Source organism: Hemitrygon akajei, unplaced genomic scaffold (genome assembly GCF_048418815.1).
Source record: "Hemitrygon akajei unplaced genomic scaffold, sHemAka1.3 Scf000143, whole genome shotgun sequence".
NCBI lineage: Eukaryota > Metazoa > Chordata > Chondrichthyes > Myliobatiformes > Dasyatidae > Hemitrygon > Hemitrygon akajei.
Genome location: NW_027332029.1, coordinates 278,030 through 292,360, shown reverse-complemented (window position 1 = coordinate 292,360; position 14,331 = coordinate 278,030). Strand labels below are relative to the sequence as shown.

At 44.2% G+C, this 14,331-nt stretch overlaps 1 non-coding gene across 1 annotated transcript; it reads right to left on the bottom strand.

Annotated features, from left to right (window-relative positions):
* Window positions 1-6,215: 6,215 nt before the first annotated feature.
* Window positions 6,216-6,331, bottom strand: trnal-uaa (transfer RNA leucine (anticodon UAA)). The gene is made up of 2 exons: window positions 6,294-6,331; window positions 6,216-6,261 (listed from the first exon to the last, which is right to left on the bottom strand). It is a non-coding gene; the product is annotated as a tRNA-Leu (tRNA).
* Window positions 6,332-14,331: the final 8,000 nt, after the last annotated feature.

Genomic DNA, 14,331 nt, shown 5'->3' with positions numbered 1-14,331 from the left:
ATACCATAATTTGATAAGAGCAGACCATGGGCACGGTAAAAAAAAGTCTCAAAGTCCCAGATAGCCCATCATCTCACGCAGATGGCAGAAGGAAGAAACCTCCAACGTGGCAAAACTTCCCGATGCAGCCTCTGGAAGCACCCGAGCACAGCCAACTGTGAGTCCGTCCGAAAACTTCCGACAACTTCGTGCCTCCGACCAGCCCTCCGACACCGAGCACCGAGCACCATCTCTGCCGAGTGCTTCAACCCCGGCTCCGGCCACCAAGCAACAGGCAAAGCCGAGGATTCGGGGCCTTCCTCTCTGGAGATCTCTCCGATCGCTCAGTAGCAGCGTCAGCAGCACAGGCATGTCAGAAGTTTCGCCAGATGTTCCTCCGTGCTTCACACATCCGTCTCAATCAAATCAGGATTGTGCACGGCCCCTACTTACAGATAACGGATATTCCTTACTGGAGTGGCCGCTGCGCCCTGCGTCGTCGCGCCGCCATCTTGATGATCTTGTGAGGAAGAACTATATTATATGCATGTCGGCTGTTCTATAGAGCTGAATGGCTCTGAGAAAGGCGCAGGGAGGGTTTGGGGATAGAAGTGAAGGAGTGAAGATGTGGCAGGCGGCCAGTATATAGGATTATGTGAGGCCATTCATTCCCAGAGGAACAAACTAGAAAATCAATATTTACACGGGGCCAGACTGAACGGTTCGGAGGGCCCTGACGTTCCATGTAAACAAATAACTAAGAGCTAACATTCAGATACAGCAAATAATTCGGGAGCCGAACAGTATTTTGTGTTGTGATACAGGAGGATTGTTAAGAGTTATAGAGTTATGTCTTATCGGGAGGTATCCTGCAGGTGTGGTGAGAATGCACTCTGAATGTTAGATCCAGGTCTTGTCACACTTCCTTATGAAAGTTGTCACTATTGAAGAGGGGGTGCCGAAACTATTCCTCACACTGACAGTATAGTTCCGGGGATGACACACTTGCTGTGTGCGGGGAGAGTGAGTCTGTATTCTCTGGAATTGTGAGGAGAATTGTGGGATTCTTTCAGATCAATCAACCCAGTTGCAGGGAGGATGTTTCCCCTGAATGATCATTATATTACCATGTGTCACAGTCCCAGAATGAAGTAACGGATATTCAGCAAGAGTGAATCCCTCTTCAGTTAAAACATACAAAAGTACAGGACAGGAGGAGGACATTTTGTCTGTGATGTTGGGCTGACGTAACTAAGCCAGTGATGCCTCATCAAACTAATTTCTCTGCCTGAATGCACATTAAATATTATTTCCAGGTCTGGGCACAGTTCCTCAGGAAATTATCCATGTAACAGAGAGAGTGAATGGACTATTCCTCACAATGACCTGACGGCTGCAGGCGATGGCAAGCTGTCCTTGTGAGGGGGGAGTGCATGAGCTGGGCCTGTACTCTCTGGAATTGCTAGGAGAATTGATGGATTCTTGCAGGTAACTCGGACCGACTGCTGAGAGGATGTTTCCATTGAATTAAAATTTTACCATGGGTCATAGACTCAGAATGAAGGAAATGATATTCACGATGGGGTGGAAAATCAGTGATTAGTTCTCCAGTTAGACAGTTCGGTACAGGAAGAGACAATTTAGTCTGTGATGTTGGGCTGATATCATTAACCGGTGATGCCTAATTAAACTGATCACCTTGCCTGCATGTTTTCCGTATCCAATCCTTCTCTGTGTATTTGATTGCCTATCTCAGAATCTTATGATTACCGCCGCCTTCAACACCACGCTAGAAATGCATTCTAGACACCCGCAACTCTCTGCTTTGTTTTGTTTTAAACATTTCCCCACACATTTTCCACTCTCACCTGAACTGCATGTCCTCTGTTATCCAGTACATAAATTATTTGAGAAAGGTTACAGTTGTTTAATGTATTTATGCGTCTCCATCTCCCCTTGGTGGGTGCCATTCCGGAAAGAATAACTCAAGTTCGTGCAATTCCTCCTTTTAGATCTCCTCCCTATGAAAGTTTTCTGAAAGCTTTCCAAAGCCTCGGCTTCTTTCTTATAACGGGGCGACCGAAACCAATGTTAAACTCCAGATGGAATCTAACCAGAGACTGATAAAGCGGCAACATCACTTCACTTTATGACAAGAATGATCCTCCCAGTCATTGCCTTGGCTTCTGCCATCCGGAAAGAACTGTTTAAGTTTGTGCAATTTCAGCAACTTGACACCTTCTAGGTTTTCTCTTAAAGGTCCTCCTGATAACCTCCTCTATTCCTTTTCCAAATCCTCGGCATCCTCCCTATAATGGGGCGACTGAAACTAAATGCAATACTCCACAGGCAACCTGACCAGAGCTCTGTAGAAAACCACAGTTCTCTGGACGAGGACGAACCGACATTGCTGGTTCTGCAATGTCTCGACAAGCAGTAGGTGGGGGAGTGCTGGGGGGTGTTTGCTCTTCCCGCGGACAGCTGGATACAATGATCAGCCGAAGTGAACGGCGACGGCACAATGAACTTGCTAGACAGAAAGCTGAGCCTGAGATTCACATTCCGTGTAAGCAGGACTAGCCACAAATGAACGAACGAGAACGAAGGGGTCAATGAGGAAAAGACCAGATTAATTAATTGCTTAAGGGTTTCAATTATCGTAAATATTAGTGAACGTTACGATCATGGGACGGTAGTTTGACTTGTTACGTATTCAGGCAACAATAAATATATATGAGTTAGGCAACGGTTTTTATAACAAATAACACGTTTATTAAACACTGAAAACAAACCCCCCAAAAGTAAACAAACACTAACTTAACCGGAATTCAGCTGCTGTGCGGCAGATTCACAGTTCTTAATAGCGTTGCAGTTCAAACAGTTCTTAAAGCGGTATTGAAAAAAACACAGTACTTTAAAGCGGTATGCCGAAAGTTCAAAAGCTCACAGTCCATCTAAAAGAAGAGACTTTTTAAGGCGATTTAAATTCTCTTCCACGTCGTTGTCCTTCGATCCCCGGCGTCGAACTTTCCCACGAAGAATTTTATGAAATATAACGGCTTAAAGGCACTGACCTTCTTTCCATACTATTCTCAAATCCTTTCTGGTCAACCCAGGGATTAACAGCAAGAATAGTCAACGGAATCCTTCCGAATGAGGATCAAATAAGGTCGAACTTTCCACCGTCGAAAATCGATTCTCCTCGATCTTTAACTTCCGAACTTTTATCTTCACTCTCCACAGTAAAAAAAACTGCTGGCAATGACCTTTTAAACTTTAGGCATTATATAAAACTTCATTTTTCAACTAAACTGCGTCATAACATTAAATCACGCAGTGACATGAAGTCAGCTTGGCAAATCCCGCCACGAACTGCCCCACCTGACAGGGTGGGTCTTCCTTTTATAACCTCTAAAAAAAAACCTGTCACATGACCTCTACTGGCGGGAAAATGACGTCACTCCACCATCAAAAGACCATTACCTCAAGTCCAGTATAGCTTCAACCCCAGTCACGTGACAAGGGTATCACTGTCACGTGTCACGAGTACGTAACAGACTAAATGGAGGGTAAATATGGTTTTATCCAAACAGGAGATGATCTGACGGGAGAGGTACTGCCTGTTCCCATTGGAGTATCTGGAGAGGCGGGGCCATGGGCTGTCCATACTTTCCGTGAAGAGGGGAGTAAAGCAGAGAGTGCTGAATTGGAAGTCGAGTTTCCCGTAACTGACGCCAAAGACTTTAAAGACAATTTGCTCTCGTTTCTGCGGAGAGGAAACTAGAATGGAGTCTATGGAAACAAGGCAAACAAGCAGGGAGGTCATGGAACCTATAAAGATGAAAGTGGAGGAGGTGCTTGCTGTCTTAAGGCAAATCAGAGCAGATAAATCCCCAGGACCTGAGGGTATTCCCTCTGACCTTGAAGGAGACTAGTGTTGAATTTGTAGGGTCCCTGGCTGAAATATTTAAAATGTCGATATCCACGAGTCAGGTGCTGGAGGATTCGAGGATAGCTCATGTAGTTCCGTTGTTTAAAAAAAGCTCTGAAACTAAGCCGGGAAATTATAGGCCGGTAAGTTTGACATCCGTAGTAGGTAAATTATTAGAAGGAATACTAAGAGATAGGATCTACAATTTTTTGGGTAGACAGGGACTTATTAGAAAAAGTCAGCATGGCTTTCTGAGTGGTAGGTCATGTTTAACCAATCTATTAGAGATTTTCGAGGAAGGTACCAGGAAAGCAGATGAAGAGAAGGCAGTGGATGTTGTATACATGGACTTCAGTAAGGCCTTTGACTAGGTCCCGCATGGGAGGTTAGTTAGGAAGATTCATTTGCTAGGTATACATGGACAGCTAGTAAATTGGATTAGACATTGGCTCATTGGAAGACGCCAGAGAGTGGTAGTGGAGGATTGCTACCCTGAGTGGAATCTTGTGACAAGTGGTGTGCCATAGGGATCAGTGTCGGATCCCTTGTTATTTGTCATCTATATCAATGATCTGGATGATAATGTGGCAAATTGGATAAGACATTTGCTGATGATATAAATATTGGAGGCTTTCAAAGCTTGCACAGGGATCTGAACCAGTTGGAGGAATAGGCTGAAAAATGACAGATGGAGATTAATGCGGACAAGTGTGAGGAATTTCACTTCTGAGGGTCAAACCAAGGTAGAACATAGAAGGTAAATGGTAGGACACTGAGGAGTGCATTAGAACAAAGGGATCTGGGAGTAAAGGTACATAATTCCCAAAAAGTGGCTTCACAAGTAGATATGATTGTAAAGAAAGCTTTTGGTACATTGGCTTTTATAAATCAAAGTATTGAGTACAAGATTTGGAATGTAATGGTGAGGTTGTATACAACATTGGTGAGACCGAATATTGAGCATTGTGTGCAGTTTTGGTCATCAAATTACAGGAAGGATATTAATAAGTTTGAAAGAGCGCAGAGAAGGTTTACGAGGATGTTGCCAGGACTTGCGAAACTGAGTTACAGAGGAAGGTTGAACAGGTTAGGACTTTATTCCCTGGAGTGTAGGAGAATGAGGGGTGATTTGATAGAGGTGTATAAAATTATGATGGGTATAGATAGAATGAATGCACGCAGGTTTTTTCCACTGAGGCCAGGAGAGAAAAAGAACAGAGGTCATTGGTTAAAGGCGAAGGGGAAAGGCTTAAAAGGAACATGGGGGGGGGGGGCTTCTTCACGCAGAGAGTGGTGGAAGTGTGGGATGAGCTGCCAGATGAATTGGTGAATGCGGGCTCACTTTTGACATTTAACCAAAACTTGGGCAGGTCTATGGATGAGAGAGGTTTGGAGGGACATGGCGCAGTTTCAGGTCAGTGAGACTAGGCAGAGAAATGGTTCGGCACAGCCAAGAAGTGCCAAAAGGGCACTTTCCGTGCTGTAATATCTATTATTTTATAGTTCTATCTGGTTGTCTCTGTGAGCGGTAACACCTAAACAAACTCCAGTGGGCTTCGTAGTCGTCCTGGATTATTACGTAAAATAACAATTAATATTGCTATTATCATTATTCTTTTGCTTGACTTTGCACAGTGTGTTATGTTATACATATTAAGTGTTTTGGCTGTCCTGTTAGTGCGGTACTCCATGGATTTTATTGTGTTTATTGTGATGACCGCGAGAAAGTGAATCTGATTGTACATGGTGATACATGTATATAGAAAGGCTCTGATGCAAAATTTATTCTGCCTTAAACTTTGAACCAATTGGGCCGAAGGCTATTTTCCGTGCTGTGCGATTTAAAATTCCTGCATTGCAAAACAAGGAAGAGTGGCCTGTTAAACCACAAAAAGAGAATATAATCCGGTGCGGAATGATTAATCCGGTATTCCCAAATCCAGAAAGGTGCTAAATGCACGTTACTGAGCTCAACGGCAGATGTACGCTTAAGAACGACGATGTAAAATGCCGTTTCAATATAGAGACCGACAACGTGTCTGAATGGCCCCGATGTCATTCTGTCCAAACAACAGCCGCGGCTGAGAAGGTGACACAGACACTCTTCACCGAGGCCTCATTCTCATCAAACTCCGCAGCCCGAATCCCATGTCATGTGAACTGTTGTTCAGTTCTCTGTTGTGACTAAATCAAAATCTTTATCTTAATTGCTTCTTTCTCGTACTCCCAAACAGTTCACGCTTTGGTCACTCAGTAAAATTACAGTGATTGCATTATAAAAACAGCACATGTAATACAGAGTATTTGTCAGGAGTGGGGTTCGAACCCACGCCTCCAGGTGGAGACCAGAACACTCGCGTTTAGTAGGATGCGGCTTTCTCGCCTTAAGTCTGGCGCCGTAGACCACTCGGCCACGCTGACAGCCCCAGCAGTACTCTCTCCACATGCCAGATAAACAGCTGTATTTCGGAATAGTCTGACGGACTGTTTTGTTGAGCGGGTATACATATAAACACACTCTATATCCTGGGATTTTAAATGAATATGGACGGGATGCATTTTCTCAGGTTGCTGAGCATGTGCGGAATCAGAGCGTACAGCATCACAGCACTGGAATTGTGCTGCACTCCGTTCAGGCCATCCTCCAGAGAAAGGATGACGCGGATTCGGAGAGTGTGCAGAAGAGCATCACCAAGATGCTACCTGAATTAGAAGGTTTGTGCACTAACCAAAATTTGGACAACCTTGCTCTTTTTCTCTGGAGCATCGGAGGTGAGGGGGAAATGACACTTTCCCTTTTCCACCGATGCTGCCTGTCTGCTGCGCTTCTCCTGGCATGCTCAGCTATTCAATTTAGAACAGATTTTAAAGTGAAATGATTGGTTGTCGGAATATTCAATGAATGGGCACGTGAGCGTACATTATGCCCTTTTAATCAATAGTCTGATTGTTGATGGGTAGTAACTGTTCTTGAACGTGGCCGTGCGCGTCCTGAGGCTCTTGTACCGTCTATATATATAGTTTTGTTAGCCTCGAAGAATGCGTCGTTAGCTGATATATAACTACAACATTTCTCACTGGAAAGCAAACGGGTATTAAGTCTCCACAGAGGCCGTTCTCTAATGTTTAAAGGGTTTGCGCAGATTTAGGGCTGCTTCGGCATATATGGGTGGCAACTGATTTGCGTTGCGAACAGCTTACATAGGAATTATGGAACTGTATTCACAGATCCCTCTGCTCTCCCTCATTCCTCAATTCCCTAACAATTATTGTATATATCTACCCAGGTAGGTCCGGGTAAGTGCAGCGGCTCTTGATCCCATCTGGATGGAATGTCACATTAGATTCCAACTGCAAAATGTTCGGTCCGTTTTTCCAGCTGCTGCACTGACGCTGAAAGTTTTCATAAACTACTTCGCTGTCCACTCACGCTATGAAACCCAGGTTCCATCTGCAAATCAGGTTTCTCATATTACAATTGACTTGCATATCCTGTTCCTTAGACTGTTTCTCAATATGTTTGGGGCCCACACAGATTTGGGAGTGTCTCCGGATTTGAAGTGCACACTAATTTGATTTGCGGGCAGTTTGCAGATTTGGGGGTGTACACATATTTTGTCATTTCATGAAAAGGTTTTGGAATTATCTATTTTTCTAGTCGGTGTGTACACAGGTTTCAAGTTGTATATAGACATGAGGGCACACACGGATTTGGAGGTGCGCACGGATCTCAGTGTTCTTACAGATTTGGTGTGTCGGCGGATTTGATGTGTGGCGAATCTGAAAGTTGTTCAATTTATCGATAAAGCAACAAAAATATCATTGAAATTGCGCTCTTATTTAGTGACGTGAACAGATTTGGAGACGCACACGGATTTGGTGATGTGTCTGGATTCAGCGGTGCATCGTCTAATACAGAGATGTACACTGATTTGACAATGTGTACAGATTCAGCGGTGTGTTGTCGAATACAGGGGTGCACACTTATTTGGGGATGTGCATATATTTACGGGTGTATAAGCCAATACCGGGATGTTTACCGATCACGGGCTTCTCACAGATTCGTCAGTTTTTGTCGATTTGGAGTTGCGACGCATCTCAAGGTTGTTTCATTTATAGATACTTTAAAAATAAATGCACTTTGAACTTTCAACAGTAATCTTGTTATTCTGTGCTGCAACCTGCTATTTTGTGAACCGTTTGAAATAACTTTTGCTCCAGATATGGTACGCCTGGATTTGGAGATGCACACGAATTCTGGGCCGCGTGCCGATTTTTAATGTTGAGGCCCATATCCTTACCCACTTGTGTTCCGGCTCGACCTAGTCCTAAAACTGCTCGAGGAAGTGCGGAAAGGACATAAGCTGTTTTCTCCCGGTAGGCATTAGTTTTTAGGACCAAGTGCTCCTGTCACGTTTTGTCACCCTGCAAACTTATCCTTCAATCTCTTTGAATTATGGAGGACAGCAGGTGTACAAATGTCTCTCTCCAGCTGACTTCATCATGATCATCATGACTCCAGTATTTCTATTTTTTTTTAATGCTTCTTAATTGTACACGCGATTTTTTTATGTTTTATCGTCGAGCAGCAGTGAAGTATCTGTTTGGCTTTGCAGAATTTGGAGATGCGCATGGATATGGGGGTGTTTTATCAAATAAGGGGGTGCGCACTTATTTGGAAAATGCCCAGATTCAGGGGTGTGGAGGCAAATACGGGTCTGCAAACAGTATTATGGAGTGTACGTGGATTTGGCGAGTCGCGCAGATTTAAAAGTGATTACCTGAGTATTTACCGACGTGTTGGGCACGGATTTGGTGATGTGCGCAGATTTAGAAGTATGTTTAGAAGGGTGCACACAGATTTGTGTCTGTCGCCCTATCTGCAGTTGAAATCGCATTTTGGTGTGCGTGGGAATTTTAATGTCAAAAAAGCCATTTGCTGAATGGTTTGAAATGATTCTTGCTCTGGAAAAATGTAATATATGTGATGTGTCAGCGTGTTTGGAGATCTCACTGATTTGCTGATATGCGCAGATTTTGGGATGTGTTTTCAAAGATGGGCGTGCACATTTGGAATACATATCGATTTGGCTGTGTTTGGCGGATCAAGGTTTGCGCACGAATATTTGCCTGCGTGCAGATTATTAATGACGAGTATGCCATTTTCACATCTGTCTGAAGTGATTCTTGCTCTGGGAAAGTCTGATGTGTATGTGGGAGTTTCAGCAGCTTTGGGGTGCGCACTGAATACGGATTGCGCATATTTAGTTTATGTCGGCAAAAACGGGAGTACACACGGTCTTGGGGGGGGCATGAACCCGGGGATGCGCACGGATTTAGGTGAGTTCTCAAAAATGGGTTTGCACACGCATTTGCACACGTGCGCCGATTTAGGGGTGTGTGTTCCAATATGGGGCTGCGGATCTATTTGGGGCGTGTCGACGAATATGGGAGTAGCAAAGTTTTTGTGGGTGTATATGATGGTTCAGACGGATCTGGCTGCGTCGGACCTTCGGATGCGTGCGGATAATTTAATGTTCAGGTCGCCATTTTGTGTTTGGAGTGAATCTTCGTCTGGATAATTTAATGTACATATGGGAATATGCGCAGATTTGGGGGGTGCACGTGGATTTTAGTGATGTGCGCATTTCTAAGGGGTCATTTTAAATATGAGTGTGCACACGAATTTGGGTGGCAACCAGATCTGGGTGTATAGACAAATCTGCAAACGGATTTTAGGGGGCGTGAGAGCTTTTATTGTCGGGAGAGCCATTTTCTGCTCTGAACCAGATCTCTGTAATAGTTGGCTCACTACGTTACGTATTAATCCAGGTTCGAAGTACGTCTGTCTTAAGTGTTGCACACCTTTTGTGACATAAACTGACGTCGGCTTCGGAGCCACCGGGATCATTAACTGGGTCCAGTCTGGCCTTCATTTTGGCGTTCATTGACCCCGTCTCTGCCTTTTATTCAATGCTACTTGCTCACCTGTAGTTTTAGTTCCTACTCCATTCCCCAACCCCCAATAGCAGGCTTGCGCATTCAACATGTTAATGCCCGGGCAGCTGCATCAAACTCCCCGGTAAGAATATTAAATCACTTTCGGTCCAGGTGTAAAACCCGTGCTCCTTACACCAGTCACACCAAACTGGAAGAGAGTCCAACAATGTGTGTATACGATGACCTCCTGCACAAATCGTCAGCCACTCATTTACCTGGACTTCCTTAGCATCTCTTCCCTCGTCAGATCACTAATCCGGAGTTGCTCGTTCTTAAGCCATGAGCCTTCGGAACCACTAAATTAACTTATTTGGAAATTTTGGGGGGTCTATAGGCTTGCATAGTACGACTCTCCTGTTCCTCCACACTGCGATCAAATCTACAATATATACTCTGTAATTCAGTTTAAAATTTTATTGTGTATGAACTTCTTATTGCGATGAAATTCTACGCTGTCCACATTGATTCATTCAGCGATGAAGCGAAGAATAATGAGCCACGGCGCCCAGTAAGCTCAATTTTACACCAGCCTAATCGCTAAGTTGTGTTCTTCTTTTTTTTTTTTTGTTTACCTTGTGAGAAGACCCATAAATATCACAGAGAGGACGTACAAATTAATTACAGAAGAACATCGGATTGAACTCCGATTTCCATTGCCCCGAGCTGGAATCGTCTGGCTCTAACCGCTTGCTACGTGGAGCCCCAAACTGCAAGTTACCAACCCACATATCCAGTTCTTCTCTCAAGTCATTTACAAATATCTGAGAAATATCTGTTATTTATGAAGTGGGGTGCCGTGCGCAATCATAATCGGTTGATAACGGACGTGGAAGCACGGAGAAACATCGGGAAATTCCAGGAAGACCTTCTTCGTTGCTGCTGCTGCTTTAAGGTCCGGGATTCTGCTGGGAAAACAGGCCCCCAGTCATCGGGGTCGCGTTGCCGATGGCTGTTCGCTGGGCCGTCTTAATACGCTCGGCAGAGTATGGTGCTCGGAGAAGCTGTGCCGGTGGGGATCGTCGTCGGCTCTGAGGTTCGACGGACTCAGGTCGCTTTCGGTTTGTGCTGCTGGTTTCGACGGAGCTTCCATTGTGTGCTGCGTCTGCGAAGCTGAGTCGGGCGGCGCCTTGGATGTCCATAGCGGGGGTATTTCCTTCTGCCGGCGGCGTGGGATGGCGAGTCTGTCGGGACCCTGGGGACTTGTGGAAACTCTGGTGATTTATTTTGAACATACAGTCCTTTAACATCTTGGTCTATTTTTTACTGTGCCCATAGTCTGTATTTTTATCAACTATGCTATTGTTTGCACTGTTGTAACTATATGTTGCAACTATGTGGTTTTGTGCAGGTCTTGTAGCTTTAGTTTTTGGTCTTCTTTTTGTCTAGTGGATATGGAGCTCCTTTCCGGGGAACGCGCTAAACGGTAGCGCGATATTAATACGCAGCAGCCTCTCCAGACACTGGATTGGGGATTGCCAAACGTTACGTGGATTTTTTGGTGTAATCTGTTTTGTCATATGCTTTTGTGATATCATTCTGGAGGAACATTGTCTCATTTTTTAACTGCATTGCATTTGTGGTTTCTAAATTACAATAAACTGAATCTGAATCTGAAAGCAAGGTTACAGAACACATCTTTTGGAAACGCCCCATCTACTGCCAGCCCGATACTCACCATGACTCCCGACGTTCTGGATCGAGCTATTGTGGGGGCACTTGTCAAACGCCTCACTCAATTCCATACACAGATCATCCATCTCATTAATTTGTTTTGTCACTCTCTCAGGAAGTCATACAGGTGCGTAAGGTATGACCTTCCCCTCACAAAGCCAGTTGATTGCCTGTGATTCTGCTTCTCTAATTATTTGCCAAACCTAACGTGAAGAATCCCCTTCAATCTGTTAACCTCCATAAATGGCAGAAGTCACTGTTTTACAATTCCCAGGATTATCCTTACTACTTATTACCCGTCTTAACCAAGCTTATATTTAGAGCTTATACTTCGATATTACCCGCTCACGATTAAAATTAATAAACATCATGGACCAGCCTCTGAAGGACTCAGATTGATACCTCAATTCAGCTTTCTCTGGTGAATGTAATATCTGAATACAAACTGCCGCTACTCCCAACATCTGTCTAATTGTATAAATAATTTATCCCCGATCGTGTTCGTTTAGAGAGATCCTTCAATTTCCCAGTTGCGTCAATTCAAAATTAACTGAACCATTGTACTATTAATTATCAAGTTTCTGTTTCTATAACACTGTCCTTTTCAACCATATTTCGTTTTTGTTTTTTGTCCAGGGTCAGTTCTGTGTTGGCACAGCCGAATATCTCATTGACAGTGACTAGGATTAGACCAATCACAAGTAAGAGACAATCTGTAGACTCTAGAAATCCAAAATGCTGGGGGAGCTCTGCAGGCCAGGTAGCATCTGTGGACAAGTGTAAACTGTGGCCGTTTTGCTCAGAGAGCTTTCAGCAGAATTGGATTTATTTTCCTTTCTCTCCAAATCTGCTGTCTGAGCTGAAGACTTTCGCCAGCACTTTGTGTCGGATTAGATCATATCAGTTCCCATTTCGCTTCGCTGTGTCTTTTGTTCTTGGGTTCACAGCATCGCCTCGTCCACCCAACACCACTCCTCCACCTTCCATTTGAAAGCTAACATTCTGTTACTGGAAATTAGTTCAAATCGGAAAACAGGAGGATAAAATACAGGTAGGGACAGAGGAGAAAATCAGCGTGAAGTAAAGGAAGGGTAATGATGGGAGCAGGAGTGGTTAATATCGACGAAAGTATACTCCATATCAAGCTGTTTTGTCAGAATCGGGAAGAAGGGTTGACAGGTTCGTATCAAGGCACAACTGAAGCGGGACGAGGGTAAGATGCAAAGGGGATTTTTCTGGGATGCTGAGTCTAGTGGTGCCGTTGCGATCGACTGTACATATTTGTTGTATAACTGTAAGGCAACACACACAAAATGCTGGTGCAATTCAGCAGCTGGATGGCAACGTTGGGAAAGAGTAAACATTCAACTATTCGGGCCGACAACCTTCATGATTTAGTGTGTTTTGTTTTGTATTTCCAGCATCGACAGATTTTCTCCTGCTTTGTTTGAAACTCTGTTCATCATATTGTTTCCGTTTATTACAAGTGGGAGTACAGAATAGGAGCGTGAAGACAGCTGAATTGTACTACAGCATAGCATTTATTTCTATATTTTAATGAGTTTCAAAATCCGATTCAGTGGGTATTTCACCACATTCTTGAGATCCTCTCGGAATTTGCTCTGAGTCAGGGCGTAAATACACGTGTTAGTGCAGGAACTGAGGATCTGCAGCATTCCCGCTGTCTCTTCTATAATGTAAACGGGATTCATGACAGAATAATAAACAAAACTCTTTGAAATCCGTTGATAGATGAGAAATACCAAACGTGTTCCCCACAACAATATGAAACTGCCGGTTATGCTAAAGAGCAAAACGATGGATTTACGTCTGTTCTCCATCTCCCGGTCCTTGTCATTCTTTCCACTCTTTTGTCCCCGGAGCCCCCTGCGGGCTCGACTGACCACCAGAATCCGCCTGGCTGTCAGAATATTGAAAAACAAAATCAGAAAGAATGGTACACAAGGGGTAAAAATGCGGTAAAACATCTCAAATACCACCCATGAGGGAGAGTTTCTGTAGCTCGGTGTAAGAACACAATACCAGGGTATACCATCAATTATTATCATAGGCTCGTATACAAAGCCCCAGGGAACACACTCCAAACAGGCCAGCACACTCACTGTCCCGATAACCACAGCCGCCGTTCTCTCGGTGCAATATTTTGTTTTCAGCTTCTCACAGCAAATAGCCACAAATCGATCGACGGTGAAAGAGACAGTCAACCAGACAGCGGCAGTAGTGCTCGCATGAATCAGCCATCTAGCGATCCTGCACACAGGAGTGATGAACAGGAATGATCGGCGAAAATAAAGCCAAGCAGTCCACGTCAGGAGCGGAAACGAGATAACGACCAGGAGATCGGCCGCTGACATTCCCACCAGGTAGAGAGTTACAAATTTGGAGAGACCGCACTTATCCCGGGACAGGATCACAATCGCCATCAAGTTCGCTGAGGAGAGAGGGGAAATAGGAAATTGAGAAAATACTGTAAAATCCATTGCCTCAGTTTTCGGGAATCATGTAATATTCCCATTTTATTGTTGCATTCAGCGGTAGAAGGGTGAAGAGAGGGTCAAGATCTGGCTGAGTTTACACATTAAAGTAAAGTCAAATGATTTAAATTCGGATTCCTTTCTGATGACCAGAAATATGAAGAGGCAGCGGACAGATGAAACTATGTACCCTCAGAGTCAGCACTGTTTGGAACATTTTTATCGGCTTCATCCGCTTCTGATATGAATGAAATG